Raw genomic sequence first — 23,764 nt, 5'->3', positions numbered from 1 at the left:
CGGGCGCTCCGCCGTTGTCGCCCCGCCCACAATCCTTCGCAGGGGCGGGGCCGAGCGGCGCTACGTTCTGGCCGCGCCCATTGGCTCCCACCCGGCGCCTGCGCGTTGCGCTGCAATGGCTTGTCTCTGAGCTTCTGGAGACGCTTCGGGGTGACGTAGACGATTCCCAGGCAACCGAGTGACTCTTGGTGAAATAGTGGCGCGCTCTACCCGTGACCCTTCCTGTGCTCGGGTCACGACCTGTCTGCGAAAAAACCCTAAATTTAGCCTGGTGTAATATACATCCCAAGTGCTGGACTCTTCTTGTCGACTTAGTCTCTCTGAGATGTAAAGACTGATAAATGGTAACTTTGAAGGAAAGAGTTGTGGAATCATGGAACCCTCACGTGGCCTTTGGTTCAAAGGTTCCTAAACTTGTCTTCTTTGAGGTAGGAATAGGGTCCGCTAGCCCCTTTCATTGTTTCAAAAGACCCAAGGAAATAGTTACACTGACACAAGATAACCACACACGTTAAAGAGTCAAGGTGGGTTTTTTTTTTTTTTTTTTTTTTTTTGTGGTGTTTTTTTGTTTTTGGTTTTGGTTTTTTTTTCCCCCACAAAATAGTAACTACGTATAATATAGAGCCAGGTGTGCTCAAGTCTATTTGATTGTTTCAGTTAGTTTCTGTGTCACACCACTCTTAAAGGATGCATGTTATTGTCAGGTTTTGGCTTAGGAAACTGTGACTCAAAATAGCTTGCCTAACTGCACAGAGCCCATAAGCGATGGAGCTGGTTTGTAGTTCTGATCTGATACTAAAGACTGAATTAAGTTCATGACATTGGGTTAGTAATCAACTACCACTTACAGATAGGTCAGGTGGTTTACAGCTTCAAAACCTGGTGAGGTAAGTATTAGTTGTCTTGCAGTGGAGAATATTGAGATTCAGAGTCGATTAGGAATTTACTCAAGGAGTCAGTGCTGAGTTTTAGCATGAGTCTAATATTCTGCTTCACCCAATAGTCTTTCAAATATTTGTTGTCCCTACAATTTGTCAAGCTCTGTGGATCACGTACAGGCTGAGAAAATGAGTACTATCTGTATCTTCACCTTATCAAGGCTAAGAAGATCTAAGGAATGAACTCCCTTAAATATACTAAGTCTGATGCTATATATGTTTAAAGCAGAAGCAGAGGTCTCTCATATTTGTAAATTGCAATGCATTTACAAGTTGTAAATTGCAATGCATTTACAATTTGTAAATTGCAATGCATTTACAATTTGTAAATTGCAATGCATTTACAATTTGTAAATTGCAATGCATTTACAATTTGTAAATTGCATTGCAATTTTCAAATCCAGTGCAGTGCAATTTACAAATCCAGATATCCCAAATATTCTAATATCCCAGATATTCTAAAGCTCAACCCTAATACAACAGTTTTTGACAAGGCTTTGTACTGGGGGCTTAGGGAATTATGTTCAATAGATTTGGTGTCTGTCTTATAAGTCTTGTTATCTGATGTGGTGCTATCCATTCTTTCATTTAACATAAAATTCCTAGGAATGCAATGTGTTCTAGACTATGATAAGTATGGGAAGAGCTAGGTGTACTGGAAAGGACCCCTATCTTCATGGTGCGTACATATAAATGGGGTAAGATAGATATTAAACAAATGAGTAAAAAATTAATTGTATCTTGTGATAAATGCCATTAATTCAGTGATGGCAGTTACACTAGAAGATTGTAACAAATTTGCCAGTTGTAACAAATTCTCACAGATTGGATACCTTAAAACAAAAAAATATATTTTCTCACAGTTCTGGAGGCCAGAAATCCAAATTCAAGGTGTTAGTAGGGTAGCACACCTTTTGGAGCCTTTAGAGCAAAATGTGCTCTTTACTTCTTCTAGCTTCTGTGACTTTTGCATTCCTTACCTTGTGCCTGTGTCTCTCCAATCTCTGCCTCCATAGTCACACTGCCTCTTCTGTGTGTCTTCTGTGTCTCCTTACAAGGATACTTGTGATGTCATTTAGGCCCCACTTGGATAATTCAGGATAGTATCCTTGTTGCAAAATCCTTGATCATACCAGCAAAGACCCTTTTCCAAATAAGGAAATATTCCAGGGGGTACATGTTGAAGATATGTTTGGGTGGAGGGAGAATTTTCAACCTAACACAATGGATCATTTGTACTATAATACGAAGTAGTTTTTGATAAATGCTCTAAGAGAATCAAAAATTACAATTAGAGTACAGAAGGATTCTAGGGGACATCTTAGTGTTTTAAAGAATCTATTCGGATCTCTGCAAAGCATCGTTTAACACCATACTTGAACGAAACCCACAACTTTGTCCTATGTGCCTTTCTTTCAACCCCCTATCATTATATGAATTAATATGTTTATTGTCTGTCTTTAGCTTTTTGAAGGTAATTTCCATGAGGGCAAGACAGTGGTAATCATTATATGCTATCTCCTAGAGTAGTCCCTGGCACCAATAGGTATTTTATAAACATATTTGTTGATTAAATGGAAGGTACTTTGTCCTTTCAAACTTTCTGTGTCCCAAACAAAGCTTCCCCAAACCTGGGCTTTTTCCATCTTTCCCAGTACAGTGCCTCCCTGTGATGAAAGATTCATAATGGTCTCCAGTGACCCGACCTTCTGTGTAATCTCCCCTTATGTGTAGACTGGAGCCAGTGACTCACTTCTAATGACTGCAATATGGCAAATGTGCTGAGAGGTCATTTCCAAAATTAGGTTACAAATGGACTGTGACTTCCCTCTTGCCTTCTTTCACTTTCCTGCTCTGGTTCTCCTCCCACCACCTCTGTCCTTAGTCCGAAAGGCCTTTGTACTACTGGCTTCTTGCTTGGATTACTTTTGCTTCCTCCTTTTTTTAGTTGAAGGCTTTTTATCCTCAAAATACAGAGTTTAGATCAAGGGTCCCTTTCTTGGTAACACCTGTGATCTCCCTTACTTAATCAGATTACCCTATTTTTAGATTCTCATGGCATCTTACACTTAGCGTTATTGAAACCATTGTAATTTTATATTTTGTGTTAGTAATATTGGCCATCTCTACTGGACTACAGATTTCAAGAGAGCAAGGCCTGTGTATGCTTTGTTTACTCTTGAATCACCAGTGCCTGGTTTATAGGCTCAGCCTTGTGTATGCTATAACAAAAGAGTAATTGAAAGAATAACTAAATGAGAGAGGGAGGAGGTGAAGGATGAATATATTCTTTTTAATTTTTTTTAAAGATTTATTTATTTATACAAGCACCGGGTACAGTCAGAAGCGTGGGAGGGTGAGAGAATTCACTAGAGCTGGAGCAGGGAGCAGAACAGGCAGAAGGACCAAAGTACACTGCTGAGGGGAGCAGCGGGTGGCAGGAGAGGCCTGCGTGCCATGTGGGACCCTCGCCCGGCGGCTAGGGATCGAACCGGCGCTGCAGAGGCTGCGGGCAGCTTCACAACCCAGCGCTCAACCACTGTGCCACCGAGGAGGCCCAGGATGAATATATTCTTGAAGGACTGCCATGAGATATGATATTGAGAAAGCAAGAAGAAAGAAATTAAAGATAAAGTAGGGTAAATGAATAACCTAAACTTATTGATGGAAAAATAGTTACAGTGTTGAAATGCTTAATCATAGTATATAGTAAATTTCATTACTCATGTGTTTTGTTTTTCATCACTTGTCTATTCAATTTAAGACTGGAAGGAACCAATGTCATTTACTTTAATCTCCTGATTTCTTTTAGAGAAAGTAATTTCTGAGGTCCAGTTGTCCAAAGGTCAGGACATCTCCTAACACTCCTAACTCCTAACAAGTTAGGAGACTTACTATTGAATTTCCATTAACAAGTGAAATACAGGGCCTGTCCAGGCAGTGGGCAATTCTAAAGGCTTCCCAGCTTGGATCAAAGTTGTTTTGTCATAAATCAACTAGCAAAAACAACCCCCTAGATTTTGCAACAGATGGTGATTACCAGAGGGGAAGGGCAGTGGTGAGTGCAACAGACAGAAAAGGTTGATTAGATGGTGGATGGTAACTATACCTTTGGTGGCAGGTGAGGTGTGGTATAGAAGGTTGTCAAAGTGTGAAGCTATATTCTTAAAACTCATAGAGTGATATTAACCAGTGTTACTTCCATGAAAAAAAAAGTAGTTTGTCTATGGTGAGAACTAAACTTAGAACCGGTAGTGATGACTGCAAAGCCAGATAAGAATGTGTACTGCTTAACAATGTGACCTCAATACCAGAGACAAAGATCTGATTTTATAATGTCAAATGATCTTTGATTTGGATGAATATAAACTATGACCGAAAGAACTGAGATTTGATTATGACTTCAAGAATGTCTACCAGAATTCAATTCAGCCCTCCTCTGCTTAAACAAAACAAAACGAAGCAAAACAAAACAAAACAGCCCAACCTGCCCAAAAAAACTTCACTTAAGCTAAGTTATTTATGTATATTCTAAAAGGCAGTGGAACAGTTTCTTTAATTGCTACAGTTTTTAAAAGAGGTTGGTACATTTTGTAATTGCATTAAATTGCTTAATTTGACAATATTAAGAATTTGTCACTTTACAAGCTTTAAAGTACTTGGCTTTGTTCTACAAAAATTAATTTGATGGCATATTAATATTACTGAAGGATATTGGACTGTATTTAAAATGGAATAAACTAGACACAGTTTTTAAAGCATGGTAGAATTTTAATGTGCCAATGTACTCTTTCAAGTTAGGTGATGTTATCGATTTGACAAGAAATAGTATTCATTTGAACTAAGAATAAATATTATTTACTACAAGATAGTATGGTTTATATTTTAGTTACAGTTCATGATTGATATATCTGGCTTTATGGGAAGAAAAAGACATTGGTTTGATGATCACAATTTGTTTTGCTTCACAATCTGAAAATGTTTAGTGCCTAGAGGGCTATTTTATTCTTTTTCCACATTAGAGAATAGTTTGATGGGTAACAATATTGCCAAGTTGACAGAATAATTTTAAATCAGTCTATTTTATAGTTTAAGTAAGTTGGAGAAAAGTTAGTGATACCTGAGCCATCCATTTGACTGTTGAGAATAATGATGTCTTCTCTTTTCAAAAAGGTGTAAGTTTTTGAGGGTTTTGCTATTGGTGGATTTTTTTCCCTCAAATATTGTTTCCATCTCTTTGGTCTGCAAGATCCTATAGTGGTTATTTCATGCTTGTACTTTTATATGAGCAAACATTTCACAATTTATGCATACACTTGAAATTTCCAAGACCTGAATATTTTCTCAGAGAAAAAATTTGTCAGTAGTTGAATGTTTAGGTGTGAATACTTCCATAAATAAAATAGTTTTATATAGCAAGTATTTAGGTTTACAAAAGTGAGCATATTGGTAAGATGCAATTTTTAAAAGGTTAATAAGTTGATTTTTTTTAACAACCAAAAAGTAATAACTGTGAGCATCTGTATTCTTACAGATGGAAAAAAATTTGGGTGGAAAAAAGTTTCAATTTTTTAAAATAAAATTTCAAACTAAGGCTGAAAACTAATGCAATGAGCATGCATATAGAAAGTTGATATTCAATATCATTTTGTTTTTGAATGACATAAATGTTCTACTTTTGTCAGAAAAAGCTAGGTTAGATTTAAGTAGCAAGTTTTTCTTATGTAACAATTGCTAACACAAAAGCTATTTGTACTGATTTATTGTAAGCCTACAGAAAACAGGATATTCACATGAAAAAGAATGAAGTTGGCACCTTACCTTATGCTATAGGCAAACATTAACTGAAAATGGATCAAGGACCTAAACATAAAACTTAAAGCTGTAATAGTTTTAGAAGAAATCGTAGAGGATAATTATTATGGCATTGAATTGATAATTATTATATGACATTAAAAGCTCAGGCAGCAAAAGGAAAAATTACAATACATCAAGATTTAAGACTTATGTACATCGTAGAACATGATCAACAGAGTGAAAAGGCAGTCTATGGAATGAAAAAGAAGTTTACAAATCATGTATCTAATAATGTATATATTCAGGATACAAAGAACTTCTACAACTCAACAACAACAAAACAAATAGTCGAAAGATGGAAGCAAGCCAGGTGTCCATAGTTGAATGAATGGATAAATAAGATGTGGCATTTATAAACAATGGAACATTATTCACAATTTTTTTTCTTTCTTTCTTTCTTTTTTTTTTTGGGTGTGGGACCTTCGCTGGTGCCCGGGGATTGAACTGGCACTGCAGAGGCTGCGTGCAGCCTCGTAACCCAGCGCTCAACCACAGCGCCACCAAGGGAGGCCCTATTCACAATTTAAAAAGAAGGAAATTCTGACACAAGCCATGATAAGGATGAACCTTAAGAACATTATGCTAAGAGAAATAAGACAATCACGAAAAAAAAACAACAACAAAATTTTGTGGTTACACTTATATGTGGTATCAAAGTCAGAACCCAAAAGTAGGATGTTGGTTGCCAGAGAGTAGGGGAGAGGGAGGATAGAGAATTTCAGTTTTGCAAGATCAAAAATTTCTGGAGATTGGTTGCACAGTAATGTGAATAAACTTAACAATACTAAACTAAATATTTTTAAATGTTTAAGATGGCAACTTTTTTGTGTATTTTACCATAATTAAACAAAGTTAATGGGGGAGGGAAACTAATTAGGAAAAATGTCTAAAAAAGGTTTTTGAGAAACAGTGGTATACAATAAGTTTGTATGTTTGTATGTGTGTGTGTGTGTATGTATTTTAGCTGAACTATTTAAAGTTAAGGTGTAGACATCGTACTTTACTGCTAAAAAAATGACCTGTATCGTCTAAGAATAAGGGTAATCTCCAGTATAACCTTATATAACATAATACTAAATGTTTACCATACTTCAGTATCATTATCATCCTCAAGTAATGTAATACCAAAGAATAATATATTATGATATATATATAGTATATATTTAGATTTTAAGTTCTCTTAATCATTTTTTTCTACACAAAGTCTATCAAGGATCATATTTTGAATAGTCAGAAAGTCATTTTAGTCTCTTTTACTTTAACTAGTAACAATTGGGATTTTTTCAAGACATGGCCATTTTGGAAAGTTTAAGGGTGAGTTGTTTTATAGAATATCTCTCATTTGGATTTGTCTAATTTATTTATTCATTCATTCATTTTTTTTAATATTTTATTTATTTATACAAGCACTGGGTACAGTCAGAAGCACGGGAGGGTGAGAGAATTCACCAGAGGCAGAGCGGAGAGCAGAGCAGAGCAGAGCAGGCAGACTGACGAGGTATACTGCTGAGGGGAGCAGCAGGCGGCAGGAGAGGTCTGCGCGTCATGTGGAACCCTCCCCGAGTGGCTGGGGATCAAACCAGCACTGCAAAGGCTGCGGGCAGCTTTGCAACCCAGCGCTCAACCGCTGCCCCACCGGGGAGGCCCTGGATTTGTCTAATTTATTCATCTTGACTAAATTAAACATTTGGGGTAAAAACCTCACTTAAGTGATTGATTAGTGAACTAAAGTTAATTTTTACTTGTTTCTAAATTAGAACAAGCATTTTTGCATTTTTTAGATAACTTGAAAAATGCAAAAGAAAAGAAAATCACTACAATTTAACCACAAAAAAGTAAGCATTGTTAATGTTTTATAGTATATCCTTAAATGATTTTCTGTTTTGACCATCTAGTTATTATATATTTTACCACTTGAAAATTTGCTACTTTAAATATGCCAATGAATTACTGCCTTCCTCCAAATCTTTGTCCTATTTTTATTTATTTCTTAAAAAGATTTATTTAAGTATACAAGAACCGGGGTATAGGCCAGAGATGTTGGGGGTGAGAGGATTCACCAGAGACAGAGTGGGGAAACAGAACAGGCACATTGACTGAAATACACTGCTGAGGGGTGCAGCAGGCAAGTCAGGAGAGGTCTGCTGTGCCATGTGGTTAGCTCCCTGACCAGGGATCGAAATTGTGCTGCAGGGGCTGCAGATAGCTTTATAGGTTGCATCTTAACCCCTTGTGCCACCAGGGAGGCCCTGTCCTATTTTTAAAATATTAGTTCTGTAGAATGTCTAAAAATCCCACTATTTGACTAAAGGTATTAACATCTCAAAGATTTTTTTTCACATTTCTTGGTACTATATTTTCTCAGATTTTATTTGCATATATACACCAATGACCTCCGTATGAATGTTTCTGAATAGTCTTCAGTGTAGAAACTAGATACGAGTAGATTGAAAAGGGACTGCAAGTTGGGAAATGGTAACAACAAATGGAAACAATTTAATAGAAGGAAACAGTCTAGAATGCAAAATCTAGAGTGTTAAACAATTTAGAGAGTGTTTTTAATTATTATATGTCCCCAAAATGAGAGGCTTTGATTTTGAAGATACAGACAAGAGAAAGAACAATCATGACACAATCCCTCAAAAGGAAGAATTGAATGGAGTATTCCAAGCATTCTAAATCTTAGAGAATTCTAAAATGGGGGGATTATGTTTAGACTGAAGAGGAGTGTATCATTCATTTTACTGAAAGGCAAAGTATAATTCATAGGTACATTAGTATGTGGACTCTTACTACATTTCCTTTGGGAATATTTGAATTTTTATTTTATTGAGATAATATTGGTTTACAACACTGTATATGATTCAGAGGTACAGGATCACACCTTTTCAGATGTATGTTATTACAACACACTATGGCACCCATAGTCTTCCCCCACACTTACTGGGCACCCTGCATGTCCTGCTCTCCACCTACCTCTTCTACCTGAAGCCTCAATTCTACAGCAGACTTCTAGGGTTTGTTACTGGTTTGGTTCTGTCCAACCCTGTGCTATGTTGCTGTCTTTCACATATAAGTGAAAACTTCAGGTACCTGTCTTTCTCCTGACTTATTTCACTTATATTAGGGCTTATTAGAAATTTAATTTGATATTCTTGAATAAATTTAATGTGCAATCTCTTGGAAGGCCACAGTCATATTATGGTTTTCCCATAAATAAGAATAGTAAAATAAAACCTTTTATATCAGTTTTTAATTAATGTGACTTCATTATTAAAGACATTATATGGACTGTTAATAGCTCTTTTTGTTCAAGTATTCTGAATAAAAATGTGTATGTGCTGATCTCAAAGGATCACTTACAGTTTGGTTAAACCAACTTTTTCTGAAGTCTGTGAAGTTTCATCAGTCTTTGTGATGCATTTTAAAAATGCTAGAAGCAGGCATATCTAAAATATGTTAGTCATATTTATTACACAGTACTTTGTAGTTGTGTAAACTTGTTTTTCTTTCTTCATCAAAAAATTGTATTAACCAACCATATTTAACCAGAGACTGAAATCTGTTTATTTTTTTATCAGTATGACCCATTTTTTTTTAAAAAAAAAAAAACAAACCAAAAATCTCTAATATAATCTCCAGGAAAAGCAAGTTCCTTTAATGCACTTATCATAGAACACAGTGCCTTTTTTCCAGGCTCTTCCTCCTCTCACACTTTAATTAGAAACACTTCTTTATGGAAGAGTTCTTTATCCATTCAAAAATGGTTATTTGAGAGCTACCAGCTACTAAGCACTATGTTAGGCATGAAATATAATAGTCAACTATGCAGTTTATCCTTTGTTTTCTCTTTAATCATAGAGCTAAAATTAACTCCGAACTTACTGAGTGTCAGACCCTCTTCCAAGTGCCTCATATGTATTTTTTCTTGTAATCCTCAAAACCAGTCTAAGAGGTTAATTTAACATTTATTTTACAGCTATGCAGAGAAGACAGACAGAGGATAAACCACTTGCTTAAAGTCAGGCAGTAAAAGGTAAGTCCATGCTAAACTGCCTGTATAGCTCTTCTGAAACACACTATTAAAGCAGTATAAGTTAGGCTTTCTTGGAGGTGGTGACATTTCTTACAGAATGGATGAAATTTGTAAATGTAGATAGAGCATGGGGTGAGAGTGTAGCGTAAAAGATATTCCATTTATACATAATATGCATAATATCAAAACAAAGGACATATCTTTCAATTACTTTCCTTATCCATTAGCTTTATTTTATGTGTCTAAAATTACTAAGCAGGATTATTTTAAAATATTTTATAATTCATAGCTCATGAAGTTCAAATGAGCCAGGTTATGTTATATTTGCTGGGGTACATGTTTGGAATCGCAGGCATGGCACCATCCCTTATTGCTCTTTAGTCTCCTCCTACTTCTGTTTGTTGGCCTGACAGGTTACGGAAGATAATCTTTTAAAGATATTACATAGATAGGGCCTCCCCTGGTGGCGCAGTGGTTGAGCGCTGGGCTATTAAGCTGCCCGCAGCCTCTGCAGCGCCAGCTCTATCCCCAGCCGCCGGCGAGGCTCCCATATGGCACACAGATCTCTCCGCCGCGCCCTCTGCTCCCCTCAGCAGTGTGTTTTGTCGGTCTGCCTGTTTTGTTCCCCATTCTGGCTCTGGTGAATTCTCTCACCCTCCTGAGCTTCTGACTGTACCCAGTGCTTGTATAAATCTTTAAAAAAAAAAATTTAGATAATGCACTCAGCTAAATTTAAATTAATTATAGCTATATTTAGATAATTGAGCTACTGAAAATAGGCCTCAGGTTTCTATATGACAAAATTTTTTTTGTATATTTTAAATTCATTGTTATAATTTTGGAGTTACATTTTTATTCCATATGTGTACCTATTCAACTCACCCTCCACCAAACTACCCTTGTTAATGCCCTTTCAACTTCCCTTCCCCATTCCCTACTTCCTCCTCATTGTTGTTTAAGGTAACCAGTAAATTTTTGCACTAAGTCCAAGATTTGTTTTTGCTGTATTTTGCCAGTGTATGGTTTTTGTTTTAATTTTTATTCTTATTTATTTATTTATTTTTGGTTAATTATTTTCCAAAGATAGCTGAAGCCATCTGATACGTGTCTTTGGCTTTCTGACTCTTTTCACTTAGCATAATCACTTATCATAATCATTCATCTTGTACAAGACAAACATTTAATATCTATGTAATATTGCCTAGGACATTTGCTACGCTTCTGATACAGGATTGGAAGTAAATTACTTAATACTTATTGAATTGTTCTAGCTTTTAAGTTTTCTCTCCCCATTTCTAAGCCCCATTTTTTTGTTTCCTTGGTTGGCTTTTAAGGCTTTTCCCAATTCTTATATTTTTATAATAATAATAGTCCTAATTCTTTTAGGCTAAAATGTAAACACTAAATAGAAAAACATAAATCTGCAAAGGACATTAGCAACTTTGTTTTCTGCTTATTAGCTTGTTTGGAGAATCATTTTCAGTTTACCAGAGAGCAATACTGTTTATAAGCAATACCAGGGATTATTATTTTCTTTCAAACTATAACATATAATCTTAGGCAAACATTTCAACCTATGAGAACACCGAGGTATTGTAATAAATATTCGTCCAAAAATATGAAATTCACACATCAATTTTTATTTCAGGTTAGAATATACTGATAAATATGTTGTTACTGCTCTAAAAAAATACTATCTTTTGTTGCTCTATTCAACCAAAATGTAGACTGTTGCAAGTAACCTGTCTCTTCTTTTTGCTTCATATTGTTGAACTTAGATGCAACATGCTGAGAACTGAATCACTTCAATTTAGGAGATTCTTTGGTGTATAAAAAAATACTCAGTATACAATATTAAAAACCACTTCTATATAAGAAACCCCATGGATCCATTTGGCTTTTTATCTGTAACAAATTATTTTAATTTGGAAACATTTATGCAAATTTGAATGAGTATGTTGTACAGAGATTGTGTATTATAATGTAAATTTTAAATGTTTGCGTATATTGGGAACTGTAAGTTCTTTTGTTGAATATTGGGATAATAATATCATTTAATCAAAATTGAGAACCTTATAGATATTTAAGTAGAAATGATGATACTAATTTTTGCAGATTTAGAGCAACAGATAAGAGTTGTGCCAGGCCTTATTTGAAAAAAGTCTTTTCTATTTTTTTAATCTTTGGAATTAAGTTTAATTAAGGAAACAAAGTGTTCCTTTGTATACTATGGACTCCTTAGATGTATTCAAAGGGTCAAGAATAATTGTAGAATACTCACTATTTTAGTCAGTTTTTTTTTTTTTGCCATGATAATAATCTCTAAGTCTCAAAAGCTTAAAACACTAAAATTTTATTTCTTGGTCCTGCAACATTTCTTACCTTGGTCAGCTGTAGCTCAATTTGATGTCTTCATTCTGGGTCACTGGTGCCTTGCCAGTCTCAAAGGAAAGGAAAACCAGGAATGCACTAGAATCATTCAATGACTCTGAAAACTTCCACTTGAAAGTGACAGTCTGTGGATTCTCATATTCTGTAGACCAAAGGAAATCATATGGTAAAGCCTGATGTCAGTGGGCAGAGATGTGTAAACTGTCCTCAGGCAGATGCACTAAATATTTTAAACAATAGTAATATCCAATCACAGTATCAGACTTAAAGTTCAAGATATCATGATAGTTTCTCTATAAAGCATGTATACAACTCCTGTTATCTGGAGACTTATGAACTAAAAAAGCAAATTATTTACTTTCTATATCTAATATACAAAGAAGTGGAAATAACTGGAATAAAGTACTTCTGTTTCTAAAAGGAGAATCATGGGAGACATGACAGTTATCAGACGTACCGTTATTTGCTGAAATTCTGAAAGCCTCTTGCTACAGGGGTGAGGAATATCCTTTCATTAGTCACTCTTTCTGCTTTCTGAGAGCATATGTTTTCATGTGCCTCTTTGCTCATTTTGCTTTTCATTATCCTTCCTGGACACATCAGAAGAGGGTACTGGAGAATGTCTTTTCTGTCACTGAATACCTTCCTCAGCCTACCATTGAATCCACTAACTCAGGCACTTGCCTTACTTCTGGGCTTCCTCTAATATGAAATAATATATTTCATTTTTATTTAAACCTATGCGATTGAGGTTTCTCTTACTACAGAAGACAACTTTCTTATAAAAATATGGTGTTAAAGTCTTCTGCTATATGAAGTGAACTCTGACAAAATTGTTTCTTCAGGCTGAAGAACAACTGTGTCAAACTGATTATTCAGATAGTCCAAAATGGACTTGCCTTTGAAATTATTTTCAAATATTATTTGAAATGTGAAAGGATTATTTAAAGACTTGATATTGCGTATTGATTATTTAAAGATATGATATTGCATATTATAGTATAAAGGTCATTCAAAAGGAAAGAATTATCTTTTGAACAAATGGTGGAGGACTGTTGGATACCCACATGCAAAAGAACGAAGTTGCATGCTCACCTCATCAAGAACACAAGTCACACACAAACACAAAAAATTAGAGTATCAAAATGAACATTTTTTTCTAAAGATTTATTTATTTATTTATACAAGCACTGGGTACAGTTAGAAGCACGGGAGGGTGAGAGAATTCACCAGAGCTAGAGCGGGGAACAGCACAGGCAAACCACAGGAATACACTGCTGAGGGGAGCCGCGGGCGTGGCAGGAGAGGTCTGCGCGCCACGTGGGACCCTCACTGGTGGCTGGGGATGGAACCGGCGCTGCAGAGGCTGCGGGCAGCTTCGCAGCCCAGTGCTCAACTGCTGCGCCACTGGGGAGGCCTTCAAAATGAACATTCTTGTGCTTCAAAGAGCATAATTAAAAAAATGAAAAGACTACCAAAGGGATGAGAGAAATATTTACAAATTATTTATTAGATAAGAGGCTCATCTAGAATATATATAATAAAATACATTAAAAATCAATAATAAAAAGACAACCCAATTTGGAAGTGCGCAAAGAATATGAATAGACATTTCTCCAAATAAGATATACTAATGGCCAATACGTACATGAAAAGATGTTCAAAGTCATTAACCATCAGAGTGAGATCAAACCCATAGCGATACATTATTTCACTTCTGCCGGGGCCTCCCTGGTGGCGCAGGGGGTTGAATGCAGCGCTGTGAAGCTGTCTGCAGCCTCTGCAGCGCAGGTTTGATCACCGGGCTGGCCATGGAGATACCCACATGGCACGGCAGACCTCTTCTGTCTCGCCAGCTGCTTCCCTCAGCAGTGTATTTCCATCAATCTGCCTGTTCTGTTCCCCACTCTGTCTCTGGTGAATCCTCTCCTCCCCTCTCCCCCAGCCCACACACCTCTGGCCTGTACCCTGCTTCTTGTATGTATAAATAAATAAATCTTTAAAAAATAAAATAAAATAGCTCTATTATAAAAGATGTTGCAGAGGCTATGAAGAAATTGAAACCCTCATACACAGCTGATGAAGTGGAACATGGAACAACTACTTGAAAAATATTTTGCTAGTTCCTCTAGAGATTAAAAATAAAGTTGCCATGGGACCCACATTTTTCATGCTTAGGTATAGACACAAGAGAAATGAAAACAATAACTTTGCATGAATATTCATAGCAGCATTATTCATTTTTTTTTTATAAATTTTATTGTTATATTCCCCATACAATTGCAGCCCCCCCATTCTGACCCCAATCCCTCCCCTCCCGCCCCCGCCCCCCTAAAAGTGTCTCTGGTTCATAGTTTTTGTTGATTTTGATTTTCACTTTCTTATAGTTATTCATTTTCCTGGTCGCTTATTTAAGTTTTCTAGACTCCTGCTATGAGTGAGACCATCCGGTATTTTTCTTTTTCTTTTTGGCTTATTTCGCTGAGCATGATCCCTTCCAGCGCCATCCATGTTGCTGCAAATTGCATGTGTTTATCTTTTTTGAATGCTGAGTAATATTCCATGGTATATATGTACCACATCTTCTTGATCCAGTCATCTATTTTTGGGCATTTGGGTTGTTTCCAAAGCTTAGCTATTGTAAACAGTGCTGCTATAAACATAGGGGTGCAGGTGTTCTTTGGAATTGATGTTTCTGTGTCCTTTGGGTAAATACCTAGGAGTGGAATTGCTGGATCCTATGGAAGCTCTATGTTTAGTAGGTCCAGAAATCTCCACACAGCTCTCCACAGTGGTTGGACCAGTTTGCACTTCCACCAACAGTGCAGAAGAGTTCCTTTTTCTCCACACCCTCGCCAGCATTTGTTGTGCTAGTTTTTTTAATATGTGCCATTCTCACTGGTGTAAGATGGTATCTCATGGTAGTTTTGATTTGCATTTCCCTGATGGCAAGTGATGTTGAACATTTTTTCATATGCCTGTTGGCCATTTGCATTTCCTCTTCAGAGAAGTTTCTTTTTAGCTCTTCTGCCCATTTTTTGACTGGATTATTTTCTTTGTTGTTGTTGAGTCTCATCAGCTCTTTGCAGATTTTTGTGATCAGTCCTTTATCATTAGTGTTGGGTGCAAAAATGTTTTCCCAGTTGGTGGGGTTTCTCTTTGTTTTTGTTATTGTCTCTTTTGCTGTGCAGAAGCTCTTTAATTTGATGTATTCCCAGCTGTTGATCTTTGCCTTCACTATCACTGCTTTGGGTGATGTGTCTGTAAAGATGTCTTTGATGTGCAGATCACGTAGTGTTTCGCCTATATTTCCTTCTATATATTTTATGGTTTCAGGTCCTATGTCTAGTTCTTTAATCCATTTTGAGTTGATTTTTGTGTATGGTGTGAGGTAGTGGTCAAGCTTCATTCTTTTGCATGTAGCGACCCAGTTTTCCCAGCACCATTTATTGAACAAACTTTCTTTGCTCCAATGCATAGTCTTTGCTCCTTTGTCAAAGATTAGTTGACCATAAATCTGTGGGTTTATTTCTGGATTTTCTATTCGATTCCATTGGTCTGTATGTCTGTTCTTGTTCCAATACCATGCAGTTTTGATGATTATGGCTTTGTAGTATAGTTTGAAGTCTGGGAGTGTAATGCCTCCATTCCCTTCTTTTTTTTTCAGGAGAGCTTTGGCTATTCGGGGTTTTTTGTGATTCCATATGAATTTCATCAATAATTGTTCTATTTCTTTGAAGAATGACATTGAAATTTTGATTGGAATAGCATTGAATCTGTATATTGCTTTTGGAAGGATGGCCATTTTAATAATGTTTATTCTTGCAATCCACGAGCAGGGGATGTCTCTCCATTTCTTTGTGTCTTCTTCTATTTCTTTTAACAGTGTTTTATAGTTTTCTTTGTATAGGTCCTTTACCTCTTTTGTTAGATTTATTCCCAAATATTTGATTTTTTTTTTCAATAACAAAAGGGATGGTTTTTTTGATTTCTTCTTCTTCAGATTTATTGTTTGTGTATAGGAAGGCTACTGACTTTTGCATGTTGATTTTGTATCCTGCCACTTTACTGAACTGATTGATGAGTTGAATTAGCTTTTCTGTGGAGTTTTTGGGGTTCTCTATGTATAATATCATATCGTCTGCAAATAGTGATAGTTTGACTTCTTCTTTTCCTATTTGGATTCCTTTGATGTCTTTCTCTTGTCTTATTGCCCTGGCTAGGACTTCCAGTATTATATTGAAAAGCAGTGGTGAGAGTGGACATCCTTGTCTTGTTCCAGATCTTAATGGAATTGCTTTCAGCTTTTCACCATTGAGAATGATACTGGCTGTTGGCTTGTCATAGATGGCCTTTATGATGTTGAGGTATGTTCCTTGTATCCCAAGAATTTCAAGGGCTTTTATCATGAATGGGTGTTGCACTTTGTCGAAAGCTTTCTCAGCATCTATTGATATTATCATATGGTTTTTATATTTCTTTTTGTTGATGTGTTGGGTAACGTTGATTGATTTTCGGATGTTAAACCATCCTTGTGCCCCTGGAATGAATCCTACTTGGTCGTGGTGAATTATCTTATGGATACATTGTTGGATTCTGATGGCTAAAATTTTATTGAGGATTTTTGCATCAGTGTTCATTAGGGAGATTGGCCTGTAGTTTTCCTTTTTTGTGTTGTCCTTGTTCAGTTTTGGTATTAGTGTAATGTTGGCTTCATAGAACGTGTTTGGTATTGTCCCTTCCTTCTCAATTTTTTGGAAGAGTTTGTGAAGGATAGGCACTAATTCGTCTCTGAATGTTTGGTAGAATTCATTTGTAAATCCATCAGGTCCTGGGCTTTTGTTTTTGGGGAGGTTTTTGATTACCATTTCAATTTCGCTAATTGTAATTGGTCTGTTTAGGTGTTCTATTTCTTCTTTATCTAGCTTTGGGTGATTGTAGAGTTGTAGGAATTTGTCCATCTCCTCTAGATTATTAAACTTGTTTCCATATAACTGTTCATAGTAGTTACTGATTATTCTTTTGATTTCTGCTGTGTCCGTTGTGATTTCTCCTCTTTCATTGATGATCCTGTTTATTTGTGCTTTCTCCCTTTTTTCCTTTGTGAGCCTGGCTAGGGGTTTGTCTATTTTATTGATTTTTTCAAAGAACCAGCTCTTGGTTTCATTGATCTTTTGGATTGTTTTTTTAGTTTCAATTTCATTTATTTCTGCTTTGGTTTTTATTATTTCTTTTCTTCTACTGGTTTTGGGGTTTTTTTGTTGTTCTTTTTCTAGATCTTTGAGCTTCGAGATTAGGTTGTTTTTTTGAGTTCTTTCTTGTTTCTTGATGTGAGCTTCTATTGCTATAGATTTTCCTCTTATTACTGCTTTTGCTGCATCCCATACATTTAGGATATTGGTGTCCTCCTTGTCGTTCAATTCAAAAAATTTTTTAATTTCTTCTTTGATCTCCTCATTAGTCCAGTGGTCTTCCAGTAGTGTGGTTTTTAATCTCCATGAGGTAGGAAAGTTCCTTGCCTTCTTTTTATGGTTTATTTCTAGTTTGATGCCTTCATGGTCAGAAAAGATGGTTGATATGATTTCAATCTTGGTGTATCTGTTGATGTTTGTCTTGTGCCCCAGTATGTGATCGATCCTGGAGAATGATCCGTGTGCGCTTGAGAAAAATGTACTCCGTTTTTTTGGGGTTTAGTGTTCTATAGATGTCTGTTAAGCCCAATTGCTCTAGGTCCTTATTTAGAGCTTTGGTTTCTTTACTTATTTTTTGTCTTGTTGATCTATCCATTGTTGATAGTGGTGTGTTGAAGTCTCCCACTACGTATGTGTTTTCTCTGATGTCTGTTTTCAGAGAGGACAACAGTTGTCTGATATATTTTGGTGCTCCTTCGTTTGGTGAGTATATGTTAAGGAGTGTTATTTCTTCTTGAAGTATTGTCCCCTTGATCATAATGTAGTGACCATTGGGGTCTCTTTTTATCTTTTTGAGTTTGAAATCTGTTTTATCTGATATAAGTATAGCTGTTCCTGCTTTCTTTTTTGGTCCATTTGCTTGTAGGATTGTTTTCCATCCTTTAACTTTGAGCCTATTTTTATCTTTTGTAGCTAAATGTGTTTCCTGGAGACAGCAAAAGGTTGGGTTTTGTTTCTTAATCCAGGCTGCAACTCTGTGTCTTTTTATTGAAGAGTTTAGTCCATTTACATTTAGAGTTAATATTGATATGTTAACATCTGTATTTGCCATTGTGTTTGTCTTTCCTTTGATTTTATTTATTTATTCTTTTAATAACTTTTTTTTTTTTGGCCTTCTTTCATTGTTATTCGTCCCTCTGAGGTTCTGGCTTTAGGACTCCTTGTAGTATTTTTTGGAGTGGGGGTTTAGTTGCAATGAAATTCCGGAGTTTCTGTTTGTCTGGGAAGGTCCATATTCTTTCTTCAAAGAGGAAGGAGAGCTTTGCGGGATAGAGTATTCTTGGTTGGCATCTGTTTTCTTGGAGTCTGTTGACTATGTCCCTCCACTCTCTCCTTGCCCGTAGTGTTTCTTCGGAGAAGTCTGATGTCAGCCTGATTGGCTTTCCTTTGAATGTTATCTGTTTCTTCCCTCTTGCCAGCTTCATTATTTTTTCCTTGTCCTGGATTCTTGGGAGCTTTACTATTATGTGTCTTGCTGTATTTTTTCTTTCGTCGTGGAAGTTTGGTGTTCTTCTTGCTTCTTGTATATCAATTTTCAGCTCCTTCTTCACATTTGGGAAGTTCTCTTCAATTATCTCTTTGAATATTTTCTCTGTTCCTACTTCTCTCTCTTCTCCTTCTGGTATTCCTATAACTCTTATATTTCCTTTCCTCATGGAGTCAGATAGTTCCCGAAGTCTTTCTTCATTCTTTTTCCTTCGTACTTCTCTTTCCTTTTCTGTTTTGGTTCTTTTTATTTCTGTGTCTTCAAGAGCACTTATTCGTTCTTCCATTTCATCAATTCTGCTTTCATTGCTTTTCCCAGAATTCTTTAGTTCTTCCACTAATTCTTTGATCTCCTGCATTTCTTTTACTTCCCTCTTTAGGGACTCAATTTCATTCTTCTGATCGTTGATTATTTTTCCCTTATCATTGTTTTCCTTTATGACTTCTGTCAGTTTTTTGATCACGGCAATTTTAAATTCTCTTTCTGGAAGGCTCAGAAGTTCTTCCAAGTTACTGTCGTTGCAATCTGGGGGCTGGTTTTCTTTTTGTGGTGTGCTTTTTCTCTGGAGAGTTGCTAGGTTGCGTGTGGTTCTTCTCCTCCCTACTGTCTGTTTTCTAATTTGCCGTATGCGTTGGGACACTGTGTTGTTGGGACTGGCCGGCATCTTGGGTGGGCTTCTCTTCTCCCCTCTGGTTCCTCCAGGAGTCATCTGTCAGTTTCAAGCAGTCTTTATTGGAGAAAGGTCCCTGTCCTAAAATGTCGATGTGGGGACACACTCCGCTGTGCGCCTGGTCTGCCCCGGCGGTGGGTTCCTGCTCCCCCTCTGGGCTTGGACTGCAGGCCAGAGGGGGTCTGGGGTGGGCGAACTTCCCCCGCTCACCTCTGGCTCCTGAGGAAGCCTTCTGCAGGTAGTCTTTACTGCAGAAATGTCCCTGTTCTAAAATGGTGATGTGGGACACACTCCCTGCACGTCCGGTGTCAGGCACACTCTTCTGCATGCCTGGTCTGCCCCGGCCGTGGGTGCTCGCTCTCCCTGTGGGCTCAGACTACTGGTCGGAAGGGGCCAGGTGTGGGCTAACTCCCCAGCTGGCCACTAGCTCCTTCAGGAGCCTGTGCTGGCTACAAGTCGCTAGGTGGCGCCAAAGATCTCTCCTAGAGCCCTTGGGGAGCTGATTTTCCACCCCGTGGGACAGGGAGCAAAGCGGGGATGGTAGGGTACACCTCAATGGCTTTGGGGTGCTGTGTCTGCCTTGTGCCCCACCGTCGTGGGGAACCCACGCCCCTAATTTCGTGCCCCGGGTCTCAGTTCCAAAGCCCTCAGTTGCAGGACGCGGGCTGTAGCCCAGTTCAGTGGCGCGGGAATGGCGCCTTTTGCACCCCGCTCCTGTGCCTGGGCGCCTGGTTCCTGCTTACTCAGGGAGGGACCTTCACCTCAGTGAGGACCTCCGCGCGTCTCCCAGCAAGCCTAGGTCCTCTCCCAAGCCTAGGTCGCAGGCGTGGGGACCTGGGCAGCTGCGATCCTGGTCTGCACTTGCTTTTCAAGGGCGCCGAGCGCACCGCTATCCGCGCAAGCTTACCGGCAGCCCGGGCTGTGTGCGTGTCTCCCGGGGTCTTTGTTCTTCTCTAATGGCGCCCGGAGCCGTTCCCTCACCGCTGCGGCGAATCCTGCAGGGTTCGCCTCAGTTCCCGTTCAAGGGGTGTGGTGGCTGCAATAGTTCCTTTCCACTCACAGTCCCGCTTGCTGCGTCCTTTGTTCTTGGTGGCCATTTTGGTTTGTTGTTTCCCTCCTCTCTGCGGGAGAGTGCCGCCTCTGTGGGCGGGGGAGGGAGCAGGGTTCTGCGCTTCCCTCCCTTCTAGTCCTCTTTTATGGCCACTTTCTTCTTCGGGTAGTTTGCTGGAGTCACCCGTTTATCTTCCGTGTCCCAGTTCTCACTGGGACCTGCCGCTTTTCCTCCCTATTAACTTTTTTTAATGGGAGATCTTACTCGCAGCGTCTCCTCGCCGCCATGTTGCTCAGCATTATTCATATTAAGTGAAACATGGAAACAAACCAAATGTCCAATAATTATATTCATCCACAAAAAGGAATGGATTGTTGATACATCCCATGGCTTGGATGAACCTTGGAAACATTCTGGTTATTGAAAGAAACAAAACACAAAAGATCACAAATTTTATGATTCCACTTATACAAAAAATGCCTAAGGTACGCGGATGTATTGAAACAAAAATTACATTCATGGTTTCTGGGGATCTGGGATAATGAGAAGTATGGGGAAGTGAAAAATGACTGTGCTGTCACTGAGGATCCTAAAAATATTCTGGAATTACTGGTGACAGTAGCACAACTCTGGGATTCTACTGGAAACCACTGGATTATACATTTTTTTTACAATAATAAATTCAGATTTTTAAAATTGGTGTAGCTTAGGTTTAAAATAATATATTTTAGTGGAATAGGTTGACACCTCTACAGGTATGTTGCTATACCACATCCACCACTGAAGCATCCATAGTCCTTTACAAGAGACCAATGAACCCTCTGCCCTCTTTGTTTTCTACCCCATCATCCATTTCTAGTAGCCTCAACTCTCAGTTTCTTTATATTCCACAGATGAGTAAAATCATCCAGTATTGGTTTTCTCATTCTGACTTATTTCACTTAGCATAATACCCTCTACTTCCATCCAAGTTGTCACAAATGACATTTCATTTTTTTTCTAAAAGCTAGCTGAGTAATGTTCCACTGTCTATAATATATATATATATATATATGTATATATATACACACACACACACACACACACCCACCCCCACCCCCACCACATCTTCTTTATCTATTCATGAGTTGTTTGGCACTTAGGTGGTTTCTCTAATTTGGCTATTATAAATAGTATTGCAATGAACATAGAAGTGCATATATCCCTTTGAGTTAGTGTGTTTGTATTCTTGGAATAAATGCCAATGAGTGGAATTGTTGGATCCTAAGTAGATCTATTGTTAATCTTTTAAGGAACCTCAAAAATGATTTCCATAGGGGCTGGACCAGTTTACTTACCCAACATCAGTGTACCAGGATTCCTTTTCTCTCTGCTCCCCCCAGTATTTGGTTGTTTCTAAGTGTGGCTTCCTCCCTTCCTCCCTCCCTCCCGCCCTTTCTCTTTTTATTTTGGGCCATTCTCACTGTAGTGAGGTGATATCTCATTGTGGCTTTGATTTGCATTACCCTGATGATAAATGATGATGAGCATCTTTTTATGTGCCTTTGACCATTGTATGTCTTCTTTGGAAAAGTGTCCATTTAGTTCTTCTCCTCGTTTTTTGATTGGGTTCTTTGTTTTTTTGTTGAGTTATATGAATTCTTTGGAATATTAGCTTCTTATTGCATATATGATGTGCACTTGTTTTCTTCCACTTGGTAGGATATCTTTTCATTCTAATGCTAGTTTCTCTTCGGTGTGGAAGCTTTTTAGTTTGATATAATCCCACTTGTTTATTTTTACTGAAGATCCCAATGACATCATTGAAGTCACTGTTGTGAAGTGTCTATGTTTTCTTCTATGTATTTTATGGTTTCCAGTTTTACATCCAGTAATTTAATTCCTTTTGAATTAAGTTTTGTGTGTGAAGTGAAATTATTCTAGTTTCATTTTTCTGCATGTGGCTTTCCAGTTTTCCCAATACTATTTGATGAAGAGACTTTCTTTTCTCTGTTGTGTACTTTTGGATCCTTTGCCAATGTAAGTGTGGGTTTATTTCTTTACTAACAATTCTATTCCATTGGTTTGTGTCTATTTTTATTCCAATACTATACTGTTTTGATTATTATAGCCTTGTAGAATAGTTTGAAGTCTGGGATGTGATATCATCCTCCCTATTTTTGGTCACTATTGCATTGGCTATTTGTGGTTCCATATTAAATTCAGTAATGGTTGCTTTATTTCTTTGAAGTATGCCATGTAATTTTGATAGAGATTGCTTTGAATCTATATTTTGTTTTGGCCACTTTAACAGTCTTGATTATTCCAAACCATGATTGTGGAATAGCTTTCCATTTCCTTGTGTCTTCTACTTATTTTGACAATGTCTTATAGTATTCAATGAATGGGTCTTTCACCCCTTTTGTTGAATTTATTCATGGGTATTTAATGATTTTTGACTGTAAATGGGATTGTTTTCTTGATTTTTGATAAAGAAAAATTTATAGAGATAGAAAGTAGATTAGTGGTTGACTGGGCCTGGGAGTAGGAACCTGTATTAATTGTAAATAGATATTAGGAATATCATGGGGGGAGAATCAAAATGTTCTAAAACAGCTTATGGTCAACTCAGTAAACTTGCTAAAAATCCTTGAAGAGGGTGAATTTCATTTTATACTTTACACATACTAATAAGCTGTTTTAAAGAAAATAAATGCACATGGTGGTGTGCCAAAAAAATGGAATCTTGGATTTTGCTGCCAATTTAGAAGTATTACAACAGTGGGGCAATGCTAAATTGATTAAAAATAATTTCTCTTTTGGTGCTTTTATTTCTGTCCTGATTGGCCAGATTCCATGGTGACCAGGGAGTGTATGTAAGTGAGGTTGTTGCAATCAAGAAGGTTAATGCTGTCTAAAGATATTGAAAAATGAAAGTTACAAGAGCATCTTTTTATTTTCCAAATGTTTCAGCTGCTACCATTTTCTAAGTCTCTTTAGGTCTTCACTTTGTAGATTACTTTATATTTCACATAGTTTCATGTGTTTGTCATTGACTCTAAATTTTCTTTAAGGTCATTTCCCAAGATGCAGATACTGTTTCACAATAAGGATTTATGTGTCCTCTGAATTGAAATACTTTGCTCTGAAATGAGTTTATGGAT

The sequence above is a fragment of the Talpa europaea genome, assembly GCF_964194135.1.
Source record: "Talpa europaea genome assembly, chromosome: 11".
NCBI lineage: Eukaryota > Metazoa > Chordata > Mammalia > Eulipotyphla > Talpidae > Talpa > Talpa europaea.
This window is presented reverse-complemented; position numbering follows the sequence as displayed.